The 19,315-nt window shown below is 40.8% G+C and overlaps 1 protein-coding gene across 10 annotated transcripts in view; it reads right to left on the minus strand.

Annotated features, from left to right (window-relative positions):
• The window catches only part of LOC110489653 (myelin basic protein), a 73,261-nt gene extending 54,161 nt beyond the window's left edge, over positions 1-19,100 (minus strand). For 4 of the 10 annotated variants that reach the window (XR_005036688.1, XR_005036687.1, XR_005036686.1 and 1 more), the window contains exons 1-2: positions 18,892-19,100; positions 3,729-3,787 (exon numbers count right to left, since the gene is read on the minus strand). The gene's annotated coding sequence lies outside the window, so the exon portion shown is untranslated. The remainder of the gene's footprint in view (positions 1-3,728; positions 3,788-18,891) is intronic. The other 6 variants (XM_036948279.1, XM_036948273.1, XM_036948297.1 and 3 more) reach the window with 4 other exon arrangements.
• Between the last annotated feature and the right edge of the window lie 215 nt (positions 19,101-19,315).

A 19,315-nucleotide genomic window follows, 5' to 3' on the forward strand; every position in this document is an offset into this window, starting at 1 on the left:
TCCCCAGAAGCATGGAGAGAGAGAAGGAGTAGGGTAAAAGAGAGGGAGTGATTTTTAAAAAAATGGAGAAGATAGTTCTGTCTATAGCAAGGGTGTCAAGCTCATTTTGCCCTGCGTGCCGCAATCGGACTTCACTAAGGTCTGGAGGTCTGCACTTACAATTTAGTATATTTCCACGCCGTCAAACGTTATAAAAAAAAATGGTCCTCTATCCATCAAATTTGGAATTTGCAATGCTCCCTGACTGTCTAGCTTTTTAGCAAGCTTGACAGGGTGAAAAGTTTATAATTGTAGGTCCACTATACAGTTTCGAGTTATTTCAATGTCTAATATTATTATTATTTTTTTTAAATGAGAACAAATATATGTTTATTTATTTACTCAAACCACCGTGGGCCAGATTGAATGGGCTCGGGTCGTATGTTTGACACACCTGGTCTATAGCTACAGTATAGTGTCAGGTAACTTCTAAAGTAATGGAAACTCTTCAGTAAATGTGGGATAAAAAGTATATTGAAAGCAGGTTTGTCCACACAGGCGAGATTCCTGAGTTAATTAAGCAATAAACAGCCCATCATGCTTAGGGTCATGAATAAAAATGCTGAGCAGGCCATTATTTTGGCCACCGTGGCTATGCCTTACCACAGTGCACGAGTGGTCACTGAATGGTTTGATGAGTATTAAAAATGATGTAAACCATATGCCATGGCTGTCTCAGTCACCAGATCTCAACCCAATTTAACCCTTATGGGAGATTCTGGAGTGGTGCCTGTGACAGCGTTTTCCACCACCATCAACAAAACGGTTGTATCCCTCCAATAGAGTTCCAGACACTTGTAGAATCTATGCAAAGGTGCATTGAAGCTGTTCTGGCTCTTGGTGGCCCTATTAAGAAACTGTTGGTGTTTCCTTTATTTTGCCAGTTACCTATATGACTACAAACAACACATTTCAAGAGGGGACCGTTTCAGTATTGACATACAAAAATCATAAAAACAAAAAGCTAACTTTCACATTCTTCCAAAAACACCAATTCATGGAAAAAATATAAGGCTACAAAGACCTTAAATTACTTGCTTATTTACCAAACACCACATCCTTACACAGTGGTTAACAAGCTGGCCCCTACAGCAGAACAGTCACCACAACCCCATTCCCCTTTCCTTGTGCTATAACTGAAAAGGAAAACGCCACTCCGCTCCAAAAATGAAAGTGCACTACATAAGGGAAAAGGTTGTCACTTGGAATGGACTCTTTGTCTGGCATTCATTTGAGGATTATATTATTCAAGTCCCCCGCCAGACTCGTTTTGAAGCCATTTGTATTTTTCTGAGTGCTTCAGATTTGATGGAGAGCTTCTTTATGGTCATAACTCCATTGTTCTGACGGAGGACTGCATGAATAAACTACAGCAGGGTCCAAAGGTTTGCCTCACTTCCCTGATAAAGGCTTAAGCTGTGAATGATATGAGGCTCTACAGTCTACAATCACATTGAACTTCACCAGTGTCAGTATTATTCACATGAAAACAAAAGGATCAAACTTATCTTACACATCCACAGTTGAAGTCGGAAGTTTACATTCACCTTAGCCAAACACATTTAAACTCAGTTTTTCACAATTCCTGACATTTAATCCTAGTAAAAATTCCCTGTCTTAGGTCAGTTAGGATCACCACTTTATTTTAAGAACGTGAAATCAATATGATGTCAGAATAATAGTAGAGATAATGATTTCTTTCAGCTTTTATTTCTTTCATCACATTCCCAGTGGGTCAGAGGTTTACATACACTCAATTAGTATTTGGTAGCATTGTCTTTAAATTGTTTAACTTGTGTCAAACGTTTCGGGTAGCCTTCCAACAATAAGTTGCGTGAATTTTGTCCCATTCCTCCTTCTGCCCACAAATTTTCTATAGGATTGAGGTCTGGGCTTTGTGATGGCCACCCTAACACCTTGACTTTGTTGTCCTTAAGCCATTTTGCCACAACTTTGGAAGTATGCTTGGGGTCATTGTCCATTTGGAAGACCCATTTGCGACGAAGCTTTAACTTCCTAACTGATGTCTTGAGATGTTGCTTCAATATATCCACATACTTTTCCTCCTCATGTCGTCATCTATTTTGTGAAGCGCACCAGTCCCTCCTGCAGCAAAGCACCCCCACAACATGATGCTGCCACCCCCATGCTTCATGGTTGGGATGGTGTTCTTCGCCTTGCAAGCACCCACCTTTTCCCACCAAACATAATGATGGTCATTGATGGAAATTGCTCCCAAGGATGAACCAGACTTTTGGAGGTCTACAATTGCTCTTCTGAGGTCTTTGCTGATTTCTTTTGATTTTCCCATGATGTCAAGCAAAGAGGCACTGAGTTTGAAGGTAGGCCTTAAAATACATCCACAGGTACATCTCAAATTGACTCAAATGATGTCAATTGGCTTATTAGAAGCTTCTAAAGCCATGACATCATTTTCTGGAATTTTACAAGCTGTTTAAAAGGCACAGTCAACTTAGTGTATGGACACTTCTGACCCACTAGAATTGTGATACAGTGAATTATAAGTGAAACAATCTGTCTGTAAACAATTGTTGGAAAAATGACTTGTGTCATGCACAAAGTAGATATCCTAACAGACTTGCCAAAACTATAGTTTGTTAACAAGAAATGCGTGGAGGGGTTGAAAAACAAGTTTTAATGACTCCAACATAAGTGTATGTAAACTTCTGACTTCAATTGTTTGTGCACTAAAAGCGTATACTGTGTATGTCCTGTAGTGCTGAGCAATTAGTGCTTGTTGACATTTTCAATATCGGTTTAGATTTCTTTAAAACAAATGCATTATGTGGGTTCACTGCTGCAACAACACAGAATAAAATAATTGATGGTAGTGACTGCCCATTACTCTCACTTATTAGGCTCTAACCATCATTTATTCACATGACTTTACTTAAATAAAATATTGTGGTTGTTCATACTACACATTTGATTTTAGTATGATGATGTTATTTCATTAATACAACTCCAATGACTGCCCATATCTGCACATAACTTATTAATAAACCATCCTTCATTCATATTCCTTTAATAAAATATTTCACTTGTTATGTACAAAAAATGTTGTTTTTTTTAAATCGATATATATTTCAACATTTTATTTAGAGGCATTATCTAATCTCTGCTCAGGCAGTAGCAGCCAGCCAGCCATCTACCTCTGTTTCCCAAAGATATGTCCTTCAGGCTAGCAGGCTAGCTTAGCTGGCTAGCTGCCTGCTGTCTGACAAAATCACTATTTCAGCAGATCTTCCAAGTAGATTTTAAGACTGCTAAATAACACCTGTTACTCTATTAGATGCATTGTCGGGTAGAGATACCTAAGCAACTACTCTCCATCCCACTCGTGTCTCTCTATCGCTCTCAGCTTAAGTCTGCCGGCCCCACAGGCAGGCGTAATGGATTCTGGTCATTGTAGTCAATTACCACATTTACTTCACTTAGATGGGTTGGACAACATGTCCCAGCGAGTAATCTCTCTAGAGAAATGGCAAATGGCACGGTGATTGCACAGAAAACATTTTTAGTAAATGGAATTAAAATAATTGACCTAATGTTGTTCATTTACTTTTTTTTTTTTTTTTTAACCAACATTTCAGTTAATCGCTGAGCACTAATGTCCTGTATACTTGCACAAAAGCATGCATTCATACACTTCCAACTGAGATGCTTACCTTGCTCTGCGGCTGTGGCTCGTGTTTACCTAGATGCTGTCCCATGTTGTCAACAGAGACTGTGGAGAAAAGAGAAGAATGGTATCAGACCCATCTGGAATTACAACACTCCCTTAACAAATCTGAGACTGTCGGTTTCAGTGGCAGCAGAGCTGACATTAAAGTAAGAAAAACACGACTTCATAAATCACTCTCCCTCCATTCCCCACCATCCCCCAATGAACCAACAACCAACAAAATTAACAGAGACAAAGACAGAAAACAATGCAAAAACAAAAAAACAAACAGCAAGGCAAACTGTATACGTTTCAGTGCATGTGTGGCACTATTTACATGTGTGTATGTGTGTGTCTCTGTGTGTGCCCATGTGTGTGTTTGAATGCAAGTTTGTGTATATGCATGTGTACAAGCACCTGCGCGGCAACAGCCTCAGGCAAAGAGGCACAGTGTCACTCAAAAAGTATTACTTATTTTAAAAAAAACTTGATTTGAGAGTTATTTTCTTTGACTGTCATTCTATCCCCGGCCCAGCAACTCCACTCCCACTTGTCTCCAGTTCCACATCCCAACCCTCAGTTTCCTTCAATCCCACCTATCTCTGCTGCCACCCTCTTTGGATTTCTATGTGCCATATACGTGGCATGTATATGGCGCATAGTTGAAAGATATATACAGTGGGGCAAAAAGTATTTAGTCAGCCACCAATTGTGCAAGTTCTCCCACTTAAAAAGATGAGAGGCCTATAATTTTCATCATAGGTACACTTCAACTATGACAGACAAAATGGGAGAAAAAAATCCAGAAAATCACATTGTAGGATTTTTAATGAATTTATTTGCAAATTATGGTGGAAAATAAGTATTTGGTCAATAACAAAAGTTTCTCAATACTTTGTTATATACCCTTTGTTGGCAATGACAGAGGTCAAACGTTTTCGTTTTCACAAGGTTTTCACACACTGTTGCTGGTATTTTGACCCATTCCTCCATGCAGATCTCCTCTAGAGCAGTGATGTTTTGGGGCTGTTGCTGGGCAACACGGACTTTCAACTCCCTCCAAATATTTTCTATGGGGTTGAGATCTGGAGACTGGCTAGGCCACTCCAGGACCTTGAAATGCTTCTTACGAAGCCACTCCTTCGTTACCCGGGCGGTGTGTTTGAGATCATTGTCATGCTGAAAGACCCAGCCACGTTTCATCTTCAATGCCCTTGCTGATGGAAGGTTTTCACTCAAAATCTCACGATACATGGCCCCATTCATTCTTTCCTTTACACAGATCAGTCGTCCTGGTCCCTTTGCAGAAAAACAGTCCCCAAAGCATGATGTTTCCACCCCTATGCGTCACAGTAGGTATGGTGTTCTTTGGATGCAACTCAGCATTCTTTGACCTCCAAACACGACGAGTTGAGTTTTTACCAAAAAGTTATATTTTGGTTTCATCTGACCATATGACATTCTCCCAATCTTCTTCTGGATCATCCAAATGCTCTCCAGCAAACTTCAGACAGGCCTGGACATGTACTGGCTTAAGCAGGGGGACACGTCTGGCACTGCAGGATTTGAGTCCCTGGCAGCGTGGTGTGTTACTGATGGTAGACTTTGTTACTTTGGTCTCAGCTCTCTGCAGGTCATTCACTAGGTCCCCCCGTGTGGTTCTGGGATTTTCGCTCACCGTTCTTGTGATCATTTTGACCCCACGGGGTGAGATCTTGCGTGGAGCCCCAGATCGAGGGAGATTATCAGTGGTCTTGTATGTCTTCCATTTCCTAATAATTGCTCCCACAGTTGATTTCTTCAAACCAAGCTGCTTACCTATTGCAGATTCAGTCTTCCCAGCCTGGTGCAGTTCTACAATTTTGTTTCTGGTGTCCTTTGACAGCTCTTTGGTCTTGGCCATAGTGGAGTTTGGAGTGTGACTGTTTGAGGTTGTGGACAGGTGTCTTTTATACTGATAAGTTCAAACTGGTGCCATTAATACAGGTAAGTGTAAGTGGAGGACAGAGGAGCCTCTTAAAAATAAGTTACAGGTCTGTGAGAGCCAGAAATTTTGCTTGTTTGTAGGTGACCAAATACTTATTTTCCACCATAATTTGCAAATAAATTCATAAGAAAATCCTACAATGTGATTTTCTGGATTTTTCTTTCTCATTTTGTCTGTCATAGTTGAAGTGTACCTATGATGAAAATTACAGGCCTCTCATCTTTTTAAGTGGAAGAACTTGCACAATTGGTGGCTGACTAAATACTTTTTTGCCCCATTGTGTGTGTGTGTGTGTGTGTGTGTGTGTATATAAAATATATATATCTTTCAACTATGCTGTGATGTTTAACATTCAATTGTAATGTAATCGAATAGAATCCACAGATTGCGAGTTGAAGATAAATACATTCACTAATAAGAGTATTAGTATACTAGTAACTGACTGACCAAGTCTCTCCAGATCTCCAAACAATGCTACTTCTAGGGTCAATTTTAGATTAATGTTACGCATTTTCAGCCATTCCTGAACCTGAGACCAGAAAAAAGCTACCTGAGGGCAATACCAGAACAAATGGTCTTTTGATTCTGTATCTTCACAACGAAATCTACAGAGCTGTGATGATTGTATGTATATTCAACATTTTGTTGGTGGCAAGAATTCCCTTACAATCATTTAAGCTGAAAGGCACGAAGTCTTGAATCTTGCATTGTTTTATATATCCACTCATACACCCAGTGCCATGTAATTAGTACATCAACAATCACTTCCCAGCTATTTTGCAATCTGTATGACACAGCTGTCAACATCATGGTCCTCAAATGAAACTGGTATGCTTTCCAATTTATCCTATTTTTTGTTCCTCTGCCAGTTTTGATCCTTTATCTTGGGCAGACAGACCAGTTCCCTACCTCCTCCCGCTGCCACCTGCCTCCTCGGTATGGGGTAATGCTTTAATCAGTTGGTTGTAATCTTGGATTGAGCAGACCTTCCTATGCATTTCCGATAACTCAACCATTCCAATATAATTTAAAAACAAAATACCGTTTTCAAAACATCTTTTCCATAAATACAGGTCTTTTATCAACCAGCACATTGGAGTTCAACCATAATATTTGTTGTAAATATTTGTTCTCTCTTTTCTGGGTTATGAAATTGAAACCAACTCTGCAATGCTAGTTTGAAAAAGAGATACTTTGAACAAAGTTTCACTTAATTAATTGAAAATTAGACAGGGCAATCTGCACAAAAGCAAAAAGGCCATTTTTAAACAACAACAAGCTTGTCTTAGTAATCTACTTGAGAAACAGTTTGGGTTCAGGTAAAACTTTGGTAGAAATGAAGCTTTTAGAGAGAGGATTAGTGCTTTTCTACTTAACATCAACCCACCCAGTTCACATTCATTATAGAAATAGGCACGCTTTGTCTTGTCAAAATTTGCTTTTAGTTCAGAGAGGCCAGAAAATAAGGAAGAATTAAATCAATTGGATGTGTCCTATAATAACATCGATCCAATTGACAAGGTAATGAAGGATTAACCCCGCATCAATGTCCCAATCTTATCTTTACCTTAACAAAAGGTCAATATCTGAAAAGAACACATCCTTCCTCATGCCCGAAGCAAATAACCACATGAAACATTGAGCAGAACAGTCTGGAAATGGAGACAAAGCCATAGACTGTGCGGCTGATGAAACTTCTCATTGTTCTGGCAGCAGCGGAGCGCTGTTTACCGTACATTTCAAATTCAGATAATACACTTCCAGTGTCTCAGAGAGTGAGATCATGATTTTTTTTTTTTAAAGCACTCAGCGTGGTGCCCAAACTATGCTTGATATAGCATTTGAATATATCCCAAATCTCAGGGCCTGTTACCCAAGGGGGTTTGCACAGGACTATACACTGTTCCTAACAACTGAAGGATACTTTTGGACAATGAAATAATGAGAAAGAATGAGCGTGTTTTGTTATTGTCTTTTGTTGGGACTGAACTCGGCCCTAATTAGGTGTGACAGTAGCCTTTACAGTACGAGAGGTGAGATGGTTATATTTTATGTCACATGGGGCTTCAAATGGGACCTGATATCATGCTGTAATAGGGAGCTGTTTCAATAAGCTTTAGCATTCACAGTAGGGGGGAAACAGGCTTTATTTTGAATCTAAGTGTGCGTTCTCTAATTCTCTCCTTCTCTCTTTCTTTCTCTCTCTCGGAGGTCCATGCCCCAGGACTACCTGACATGATGACTCCTTGCTGTCCCCAGTCCACCTGGCCGTGCTGCTGCTCCAGTTTCAACTGTTATGCCTTATTATTATTCGACCATGCTGGTAATTTATGAACATTTGAACATCTTGGCCATGTTCTGTTATAATCTCCACCCGGCACAGCCAGAAGAGGACTGGCCACCCCACATATGCTCTCTCTAATTCTCTCTTTCTTTCTCTCTCTCGGAGGACCTGAGCCCTAGGACCATGCCCCAGGACTACCTGACATGATGACTCCTTGCTGTCCCCAGTCCACCTGACCGTGCTGCTGCTCCAGTTTCAACTGTTCTGCCTTATTATTATTCGACCATGCTGGTCATTTTTGAACATTTGAACATCTTGGCCATGTTCTGTTAGGTCAGTACAGGTGCATCAAAGCTGGGACCGAGAGACTGAAAAACAGCTTCTATCTCAAGGCCATCAGACTGTTAAACAGCCACCACTAACATTGAGTGGCTGCTGCCAACACACTGACACTGACACTGACTCAACTCCAGCCACTTTAATAATGGGAATTGATGGGAAATTATGTAAATATATCACTAGCCACTTTAAACAATGCTACTTTATATAATGTTACTTACCCTACATTATTAATCTCATATGCATACGTATATACTGTACTCTATATCATCGACTGCATCCTTATGTAATACATGTATCACTAGCCACTTTAACTATGCCACTTTGTTTACATACTCATCTCATATGTATATACTGTACTCGATACCATCTACTGTATCTTGCCTATGCTGCTCTGTACCATCACTCATTCATATATCCTTATGTACATATTCTTTATCCCCTTACACTGTGTATAAGACAGTAGTTTTGGAATTGTTAGTTAGATTACTTGTTGGTTATTACTGCATTGTCGGAACTAGAAGCACAAGCATTTCGCTACACTCGCATTAACATCTGCTAACCATGTGTATGTGACAAATAAAATTTGATTTGATTTGATTTAGAATCTCCACCCGGCACAGCCAGAAGAAGACTGGCCACCCCACATAGCCTGGTTCCTCTCTAGGTTTCTTCCTAGGTTTTGGCCTTTCTAGGGAGTTTTTCCTAGCCACCGTGCTTCTACACCTGCATTGCTTGCTGTTTGGGGTTTTAGGCTGGGTTTCTGTACAGCACTTTGAGATATCAGCTGATGTACGAAGGGCTCTATAAATAAATTTGATTTGATTTTACCTCTGCATAAATGCATGGGTCTCACTAGAAATAGGCCTACCTAAGGGGCAATCTATGATTGATGTAGCAATTTTGGGACTTTTACATTAATTATATATAGTATACTCCTTGATTATTGAAGAAAATAACTTAAAAATACCTAATGAGCTTAGTTCAACTGTCATACCGCATCAGAACGCAAAATATAAGCTTGTTTTACTACAATGTTTGTAAACGTAAACAAACACTGTACAGCCTCATAACAAGTATCTATTTTATTAAAATGGATGGTTGGTCCTTGAAACCAGAGCTCTGTCTATGAATTTGAGAGGTTACTTTTCTCCAGCACCATCCTTCAGCTTTTTCCCAAAACAGTGGGGGAGAGAAGCCTTATTATTATTTGAACTGCAGACTGCCCCTTTAATATTTGCAAGATTGCAGCGGCAACAACCTAATAACTTTTCTGTGACGATTACCGCGTAGCGGATGTGATTTTAAATGTGAGTTTAAAGTAAGATGCGGGAACAACCTTTTCTCATGGACATCATAAAATAAAGTTACAAGATGACTACCTCCGCAATATAGTGAGTATTACCTACAGCATGTAGAGTCTCAGGATGATTACCTCCACAATAGTGAGTATTACCTACAGCGTGTAAGTCTCAGGATGATTACCTCCGCAATATAGTGAGTATTACCTACAGCATGTACGGTCTCAGGATGATTACCTCCACAATATAGTGAGTATTACCTACAGCATGTACAGTCTCAGGATGATTACCTCCACAATATAGTGAGTATTACCTACAGCATGTAAGTCTCAGGATGATTACCTCCACAATATAGTGAGTATTACCTACAGCATGTACAGTCTCAGGATGATTACCTCCACAATATAGTGAGTATTACCTACAGCATGTAAGTCTCAGGATGATTACCTCCACAATATAGTGAGTATTACCTACAGCATGTAGTCTCAGGATGATTACCTCCGCAATATAGTGAGTATTACCTACAGCATGTACGTCTCAGGATGATTACCTCCGCAATATAGTGAGTATTACCTACAGCATGTACAGTCTCAGAATGATTACCTCCACAATATAGTGAGTATTACCTACAGCATGTACAGTCTCAGAATGATTACCTCCACAATATAGTGAGTATTACCTACAGCATGTACAGTATAGAGCAAATTAGTGCATTTGTGTAGAGGCCAAATGTAGCCCTTGACGTCTCACACAGTATATTACTGCATATGGCTTAAGATTATAAACAGAGAACAAAGCAGCATCTTGATAGGCATTCAAATGAAATATGTCTTTCAGATCCAGAGCCAAAAACTCCAGCTTTGTTGCTACGGACCTTTATGGAAGACTGCTGAAAGCAAAGAAAGGAGTGTATGAGAGTTGCTCTGTGAATTCAACTTTTCCCTTCAAAACAAAAAGAGGTCTTAGCACATCAGAGTAGTAGCCAGGTGATCGTTCCCCTGTCCCTTTAAAAGGGCGAAAAATATATCATCACAATAGTTGGCAAGTAGGCTCGTTTACAGTAGGCTCCCAAACACATGAGCATGGTCTTTTCTGATTCCTAAGAACTATGGTAGTCACGCACAGCCACGACATCAGCTAACTACAAAACGGAATGCTTTGGGAATTAATTTACTGGTACTAACAGAAAATGACATAATTTGTACAACTGCCATATCGCCTAAGCTTTGGGTAGCTCAACTCTCTTATGGAGCAAGGTCCTGAAACAAGTTCTAATCCTTTCTTAAAGCAACATTCTCTGGTTTGAGAGGGCTCAATCATGTAAGCATGGTTACGTACTTCAGGAGCTACAGTGGGGCAAAAAAGTATTTAGTCAGCAACCAATTGTGCAAGCTCTCCCACTTAAAAAGATGAGGCCTGTAATTTTCATCATAGGTACACTTCAACTATGACAGACAAAATGAGAAGGAAAAAAAATCCAGAAAATCACATTGTAGGATTTTTTATGAATTAATTTGCAAATTATGGTGGAAAATAAGTATTTGGTCACCTACAAACAAGCAAGATTTCTGGCTCTCACAGACCTGTAACTTTTTCTTTAAGAGGCTCCTCTGTCCTCCACTCGTTACCTGTATTAATGGCACCTGTTTAAACTTGTTATCAGTATAAAAGACACCTGTCCACAACCTCAAACAGTCACACTCCAAACTCCACTATGATCGCCCTCGATCTGGGGCTCCACGCAAGATCTCACCCCATGGGGTCAAAATGATCACAAGAACGGTGAGCAAAAATCCCAGAACCACACCGGGGGACCTAGTGAATGACCTGCAGAGAGCTGGGACCAAAGTACCAAAGCCTACCATCAGTAACACACTACGCCGCCAGGGACTCAAATCCTGCAGTGCCAGATGTGTCCCCCTGCTTAAGCCAGTACATGTCCAGGCCCGTCTGAAGTTTGCTGGAGAGCATTTGGATGATCAAGAAGAAGATTGGGAGAATTTCATCTGACCATATGACACCAAAATATAACTTTTTGGTAAAAACTCAACTCGTCGTGTTTGGAGGACAAAGAATGCTGAGTTGCATCCAAAGAACACCATACCTACTGTGAAGCATGGGGGTGGAAACATCATGCTTTGGGGGCTGTTTTTCTACAAAGGGACCAGGACGACTGTACCATGTAAACGAAAGAATGAATGGGGCCATGTAATGTGACATTGAGTGAAAACCTCCTTCCATCAGCAAGGTCATTGAAGATGAATCGTGGCTGGGTCTTTCAGCATGACAATGATCCCAAACACACCGCCCGGGCAACGAAGGAGTGGCTTCGTAAGAAGCATTTCAAGGTCCTGGAGTGGCCTAGCCAGTCTCCAGATCTCAACCCCATAGAAAATCTTTGGAGGGAGTTGAAAGTCTGTGTTGCCCAGTCACAGCCCCAAAACATCACTGCTCTAGAGGAGATCTGCATGGAGGAATGGGCCAAAATACCACCAACAGTGTGTGAAAACTTACAGAAAACGTTTGACCTCCGTCATTGCCAACAAAGGGTATATAAACAAAGTATTGAGATAAACTTTTGTTATTTACCAAATACTTATTTTCCACCATAATTTGCAAATAAATTCATAAAAAATCCTACAATGTGATTTTCTGGATTTTTTTTCTTCTCATTTTGTCTGTCATAGTTGAAGTGTAGCTATGATAAATTACAGGCCTCTCTCATCTTTTTAAGTGGGAGAACTTGCACAATTGGTGGCTGACTAAATATTTTTTTGCCCCACTGTATAACCAAGAAAAACAAACAACTAGGCTAGATGAATACGTGAAAGCGGAAAACGAATTGACAAAGACTAGCAAACCAAAGTAAGACGCCGACCCTTCAATACGCTTTGCCATCTTTCTCCAGACTAGAAAGATTTCAAATGTGTTCATGGCTTTGCCTGTGAACAAGACCACTTTTCCAGTAACCACACTGACAATGTGTTAACATTCTTCCCAAGGTTGTGAGTGTGAGAAACTTTGAACGTATTATCCGCAAGACTCTGGGAAACCAAAATAACATTCAGTGAATATCTATGTCACAAAGAGTGGTGAGAGGATACAGATGAGATGAGGTTTCCCCTCACAAAAAAAATATTACATAACCACAGCTGGAGCCTGCGAGGACTTGCATACCATGGGCGTTGCAGAAAACTGAAAGAAAAATCCATGCTGTAATTAAACTTCTACACAGCCGCCTCCAATCCAACAAAAGAAGCTCCGTTCCTTGCCTTTTTGCACATAGGCCTCTATAAGATTCTATGACTCAAACACTTTGCAAATCAATTGGGGGGGGGGGGGGGGGGGGGGTAGACTACAGGCAGGGGAAGAGAACATACAGAGACTGAGAGACAGTGGATGAGAATGATAAGGGAGAACCATATAGGTCTTACTCACACACACTCTCACACACACCCCTCTGGGGATATGAACCTTGCCTATTCTATTTGAAGGTTGTATGGGAGATACAGCACCAGGGAGGCATGCTAATTATAGGACAACCTTCCTCACATAGGCCAGCACTCCCAGTACTGCAGCACATCAATGCATATGAGCAATTATCTATATTCCCTCTGACTAACTTCTGCTTGTGTGATTGCTCTGCTGCTGTCTGTTACCTAGGACCATGAGACTCAAATACTGTGAAAATCAAATATAAATATATTGATTTGGTCTGGCTGAGAGGCTTAATTCATTACAAAATACCCCATACACTTTCCCTCATATCAACATACTGCCTTCTGACTTGGTTGCCCATCTACTGTCAGCTGGTATTTTGTTTTATAGCTAGTAGTTAATGTTTTTATTTATGTAATACTAGTCCCATAAGAAACTGGGGGTTTGTTTAAATTATATTCATGCTCTATCCAGGGAGGATGTAAATGACTGCTCACCCATAGCGTAAGAGAGGAGAGCCCATCATTTTTAACATGTACCAACTTGGAGATAAAAGGCATCACAGCTCAATTCATGAGCCATACCTCCATATCTCCATCCGAGAGTGATGGTTTTAAGTATCAACAGAAAAAGCTATCTTCCTTCTCTACAGTGAGAAATGGATAAATAAGTATTCATTTATTCTGCTTCCCAACCTGCGAGACTGAAACAGATATCACTTTCCTGCAACATAAATTGCCCTTTAGGGATAAACAGCTATTTATGATTGCTGACAGAAGGAACTATGGATTACCCTGTAATACAAACAGCGGGCACAATAAATCCAAGACACAATGCGATACACTTCTCAAGTTTGACAGAACGAACACATATTCTTGTTCACATCATCGGGTGTATACACTTTACAGGCTCAGAGAACAACAAACCTAAAATGGTATTCTAAACATTTGAGTTTCTATTTAGCCTGCATGGGAATCCTCCTCTTTGACACATTATTCTGGTCACTGTACCAAACACAAGGTCAGCGAGCACACTGAGTGAAGTAGACACAATTTGGAGTTAGCCCCGGAGATTGGGAAAGACAAGCAAACAATTCACAGTGGTGCTGAGCAGTTTTTCCATGAGACTAAGATATCATTTTAAGATATCAGGGTATAAGTGTCCCATGACTCGCTCCCTCTAAGTCCTCATATCATCAGTGTTAACTAGCCACAATGATAAACTCCCAGAAGGAGTGCCAGTAGCATCTCCCAGCTGTGTGTGGTCTTAGTAGGGGCGAGAAACACTGCCCTCTCCATGGTGCTGAATGCAGACCAATACACTCAGTCATCATCTCGGTCTCTCACACACACACACTTCCTGTCATTATATCAGATAATGGATCCATATGTGCCAGGAACGTGTGGGGCTGGTGTGTATGTATCCATGGAAAATGAGATAATATACAGACATCCTTGTGGATGGTGGACAAGTGCTTCATTTAACCCTCCAGGTGCCCTTGGTTGCCCAAGGGCTTATGTAACCCACTTGGAGATACTCAGTGATACTAAGTCCCTGGTAGTGACACTAGAGCCAGGGTCAGAGGTAGAGGTCGACCGATTATTATTTTTCAACGCCGATACCGATTATTGGAGGACCAAAAAAGTAATGCCAATTACAACAATACTCAATGAACACTTAATTTAACTTAATATAATACTAGAGGTCGACCGATTAATCGGAATGGCCGATTAATTAGGGCCGATTTCAAGTTTTCATAACAAATCGGAAATCTTTTGGGTGCCGATTTGCCGATTAAAAAAAAAAAAAATTATACCTTTATTTAACTAAGTAAGTCAGTTAAGAACACATTCTTATTTTCAATGACGGCCTAGGAAGGGTGGGTTAACTGCCTCGTTCAGGGGCAGAACGACAGATTTTCACATTGTCAGCTCGGGGGATCCAATCTTGCAACCTTACAGTTAAAAAGTCCAACGCAATAACGACCTGCCTCTCTCTCGTTGCACTCCACAAGGAGACTGACTGCCTGTTACGCGAATGCAGTAAGCCAAGGTAAGTTGCTAGCTAGCATTAAACTTATCTTATAAAAAACAATCAATCATAATCACTAGTTAACTACACATGGTTGATGATATTACTAGATATTATCTAGCGTGTCCTGCGTTGCATATAAATTGACGGAATATACAAGCATACAAGTATCTGACTGAGCGATGGTAGGCAGAAGCAGGCGTGTAAATATTCATTCAATCAGCACTTTCGTGCATTTTGCCAGCAGCTTTTCGTTGTGCGTCAAGCATTGCGCTGTTTATGACTTCAAGCCTATCAACTCCCGAGATGAGGCTGGTGTAACCGAAGTGAAATGGCTCGCGCGCACTAATATCGTTTCAAACGTCACTCGCTCTGGGCCTTCTAGTAGTTGTTCCCCTTGCTCTGCATGGGTAACGCTGCTTCGATGGCGGCTGTTGTCGTTGTGTTGCTGGTTCGAGCCCAGGGAGGAGTGAGGAGAGGGACGGAAGCTATACTGTTACACTGACAATACTAAAGTGCCTATAAGAACATCCAATAGTCAAAGGTTAATGAAATACAAATGGTATAGAGGGAAATAGTCCTATAATTCCTATAATTACTACAACCTAAAACGTATTACCTGGGAATATTGAAGACTCACGCACGCAGGACACGCTATATAAACTAGTAATATCATCAACCATGTGTAGTTAACTAGTGATTATGATTGATTGTTTTTTATAAAATATGTTCAATGTTAGCTAGCAACTTAACTTGGATTCTACTGCATTCGTGTAACAGGCAGGCTCCTCATGGAGTGCATTGAGAGGCAGGTTGTTAGAGCGTTGGACTAGTTAACCGTAAGGTTGCAAGATTGAATCCCAGAGCTGACAAGGTAAAAATCGTTCTGCCCCTGAACAAGGCAGTCAACCCACCGTTTCTAGGCCGTCATTGAAAATAAGAATGTGTTCTTAACTGACTTGCCAAGATAAATAAAGGTGTAAAAAATATATATATATAATAATAATAATAATAATAATAATAATAATAATAATAATAATTCTGCAAAAACGTCATCCAAAAATACCGATTTCCGATTGTTATGAAAACTTGAAATCGTCCCTAATTAATCGGACATTCCGATGAATCGGTCGACCTCTAGTCAGAGGTCAACTACTGTCCTTGGAGAGAGCATCTGGTGTACAGCAATCAGGGTCATGTTCGTGAGGGCACACAAGATAACGTTTTTTTGCAACAGAAAACAACTTTTTTTTGTCCATGTTTGTCCAAGTCCATGTTATCCCTTCCTTGTTTCAGTACATTTTTATTGCGTTTAGTGTCTAGTGAACATGAACCTGGACACAGAGTTGGATGGAAGAAAACTTTACTAGGAAGAGAGGCTCAGGTTTCTCTATCCCTATCAATTTATGTTCTCCCCTTTCACTTCTTCATTTTCCCTCTATACTTATATCTCTCAATCTCTGGGAAGAGAAAGGATATTGTTTAAATATCTCTCCATCCTTCCTTTGCTCTCTACCCACTGCTCCCTCAAGCTCTGGGAAGAGAGATTTGGGAGTGTTTGAATGCCTGTGTGAGTGTTTTGAATGTCATGTTTGTGGGCAAGGCACTGTCCTACTCCCCTGTTCACTGGGCTTCAAGACGTTTTTGTCATTTTAGAAGTTCACAGAAAGGATGACCATTAAACACCATGGTCGCTCCACGGTCCAAGATTAGCAGAAATGCCAGTATAGACCCCATTGCAGCATCACTGTGGTCATGTTTGACACAGCAAGCCCATCATTAGTGGCAGAACCAAGCTTTGCTTTGGGCCCATTCCGTCAGCACTGAATCATTGATGCGGACAGCTGTGTCTTTTACAGTTGGAAGTTTTGGGCAGTTCTTCTCTGGTCCATAACATCTACTGCATGTTGTCGACGCTACGCACAGGCCTACCACGCTGTGTGAACTCAACACATCAGACGACTATGCCGTCATCATCGTGGCTTTCTGGGAGCACAAACAGTCTGGTTGCACCATGCAGTCTGATTGCACCACGCCTTTAGAAAACTCTCTTGCTTCACGTGACGAAGTTCAAGGTGATATGAATCAACCTGCCCGAAAGCAACACCAACTGGTGCAAACATGAGAGGAAGTGAGATAGACAGAAGGGAGGAAGTTGGTGAGAGTGGGAGAACAGAAGTTACCTTGGTGATTCATCTACTTGCACAGGCATGCACATGCAGACACATACGCATACACATTAGACATGCAAACAGGAGTCTCTCTAACATACACACACACAAATACACTTCCGTGTTCTTTCCCACACAGGACAACAAACACACACACATTAACACACATTTCAAGTCTTTCATTTCATCTGTAAGCTACTTCATTCCCCGATATATGCATGTCTAATATGGACCAGCTTGTGGAAATAACTAGAAGACTACTGTTGAGCTGGTTTCCTGTGTATCAACGGCATTCCCCTGGGTCTCTACAGCAGCAAACCAAAGTACTATGAATAGTCACAAAACACCCCAACTTATATCAGCACAAGCTGAGGGTTATAGCCAATATAAAGGGCTTTATAAATACATTTGATTGATTGCCAATACACACTCAAAACCGTGTTCACGCAGTGTGTCAGGTGCAAGAAGGGGTGCTTTGCGAAAGGCAAATGAAGGAAAGTTAAAGCGCCAAGACATGTGACTGTTAAACAAACAGCTGAGCATTTGTGTCTGACTGAGTCAACACCTCTAATATATTATGGAATCTCTTCCAATAGCCTTGTAATTCAGTAGAAAATCTAGAACTATCACTTTCCTGTCGATTCTGTTCAAAACTACAACAGAGTGTGCAACGTACATTGAGCACAATACATTGATCTTACAGATTCCTTGTTTTCCCGATTAAGTTGGGGGTTAGTGTTTTGTTAATTTGCTACTACCAGATGCCTTCTTTGAAAACAGCACATAGAAGATGATACATGTCGATGACATAAATCTGTCAGTTTAGACCTGGCCTCAAATAGTATTTGAAATATATTTTGGAAATAGTCCCAAAAGTGCACTGTGCGCCCATCTGTAGCCAGTTTGAACCCACTCCTGTGCAAGTGTTTTTATTTATAGAACTCAGCACATCAAGAGAGGATGGCTTTGGGGTCAAGTGTTTTCTTCTGATCCACAATAGCCTGGTTAGGTGACTAACCTCTCACCAACTAGAATAAAATAGGCTTTCGATTATAACACAGCAGGTCCAGACAGTGCATCTCATTGTGGACTACAGGTAGGTTATATGGTGTTAGTATTGTTTACATCTTCCTCAGCGACCTGTTTATATTTGTATTGTTTTACGCAGAGTGGGCTGCTCTCTCCATCAATTCCAATATGAGATAGTTCTGGCCAAGATGCCTAGTCCTAGCATAACATTCAACTGAGAGTTGGTGTGAGCACTGCTTGGAGGAAAACGTGATATTCGACAGACAGTGACAGTCTAGCCCATTTTGTTCTGTAGGCCTTATGTGAGGCTATGGAAATATTCGTATTGACAATAGGCATGATGTGTCGCTTTGTCAAACATTCAACTTAATTCATGCATAACACGACATTCCTCGACATTCTTATGCAGGTCGAAACTTAACGAGCTCTTATAGGCTAAAGACAACATACATGTATACTAAATCGGTTGATGCCGCGCAACAAAACAGCTGTCAACAGAGCTGCAATGTATCAGTCACATGGACGGGCGCTGCTACAACCACAATTTACTATCATTTGAGTTTATTTTTCGGCTGTCTTTTACATACCCTTCTCCGTTTAGATCGAATCAAATGCATCCACCATAAGAGGCTGTGATTTTGATGTGACGTTTCTCTTTTCGTGGACCATAACGTTTTATCTTCCACGGTTCGGCGTTGTTTTCACCTTCTTCGTAAACATGTACGGCTCGTTTGCTTCCTGTTTTACGTACAGTGATGGTTGTTTCTTCGGGGTGGGGCGGAATGTTGATGCAACGCAGAGAAATGTGGGCAAAAGTCCCGAGCATGCCCGCACACGTTACTGTAACATCTGTGTCACGAGACACGTTCGTTCGAAGTATGCGATAGAGTGGTTGCTGCCCTTGTGAGTTTGTGAAGAAAATGTATTTTGTTGTAAAACGAGGTATATCGGGCAACACATAAGCTGCGGCAATGTACTCTATTGCTTTAGAAGGCTAAGCATGCAGATAGG

Source organism: Oncorhynchus mykiss, chromosome 2 (assembly GCF_013265735.2).
Source record: "Oncorhynchus mykiss isolate Arlee chromosome 2, USDA_OmykA_1.1, whole genome shotgun sequence".
Taxonomy (NCBI): domain Eukaryota; kingdom Metazoa; phylum Chordata; class Actinopteri; order Salmoniformes; family Salmonidae; genus Oncorhynchus; species Oncorhynchus mykiss.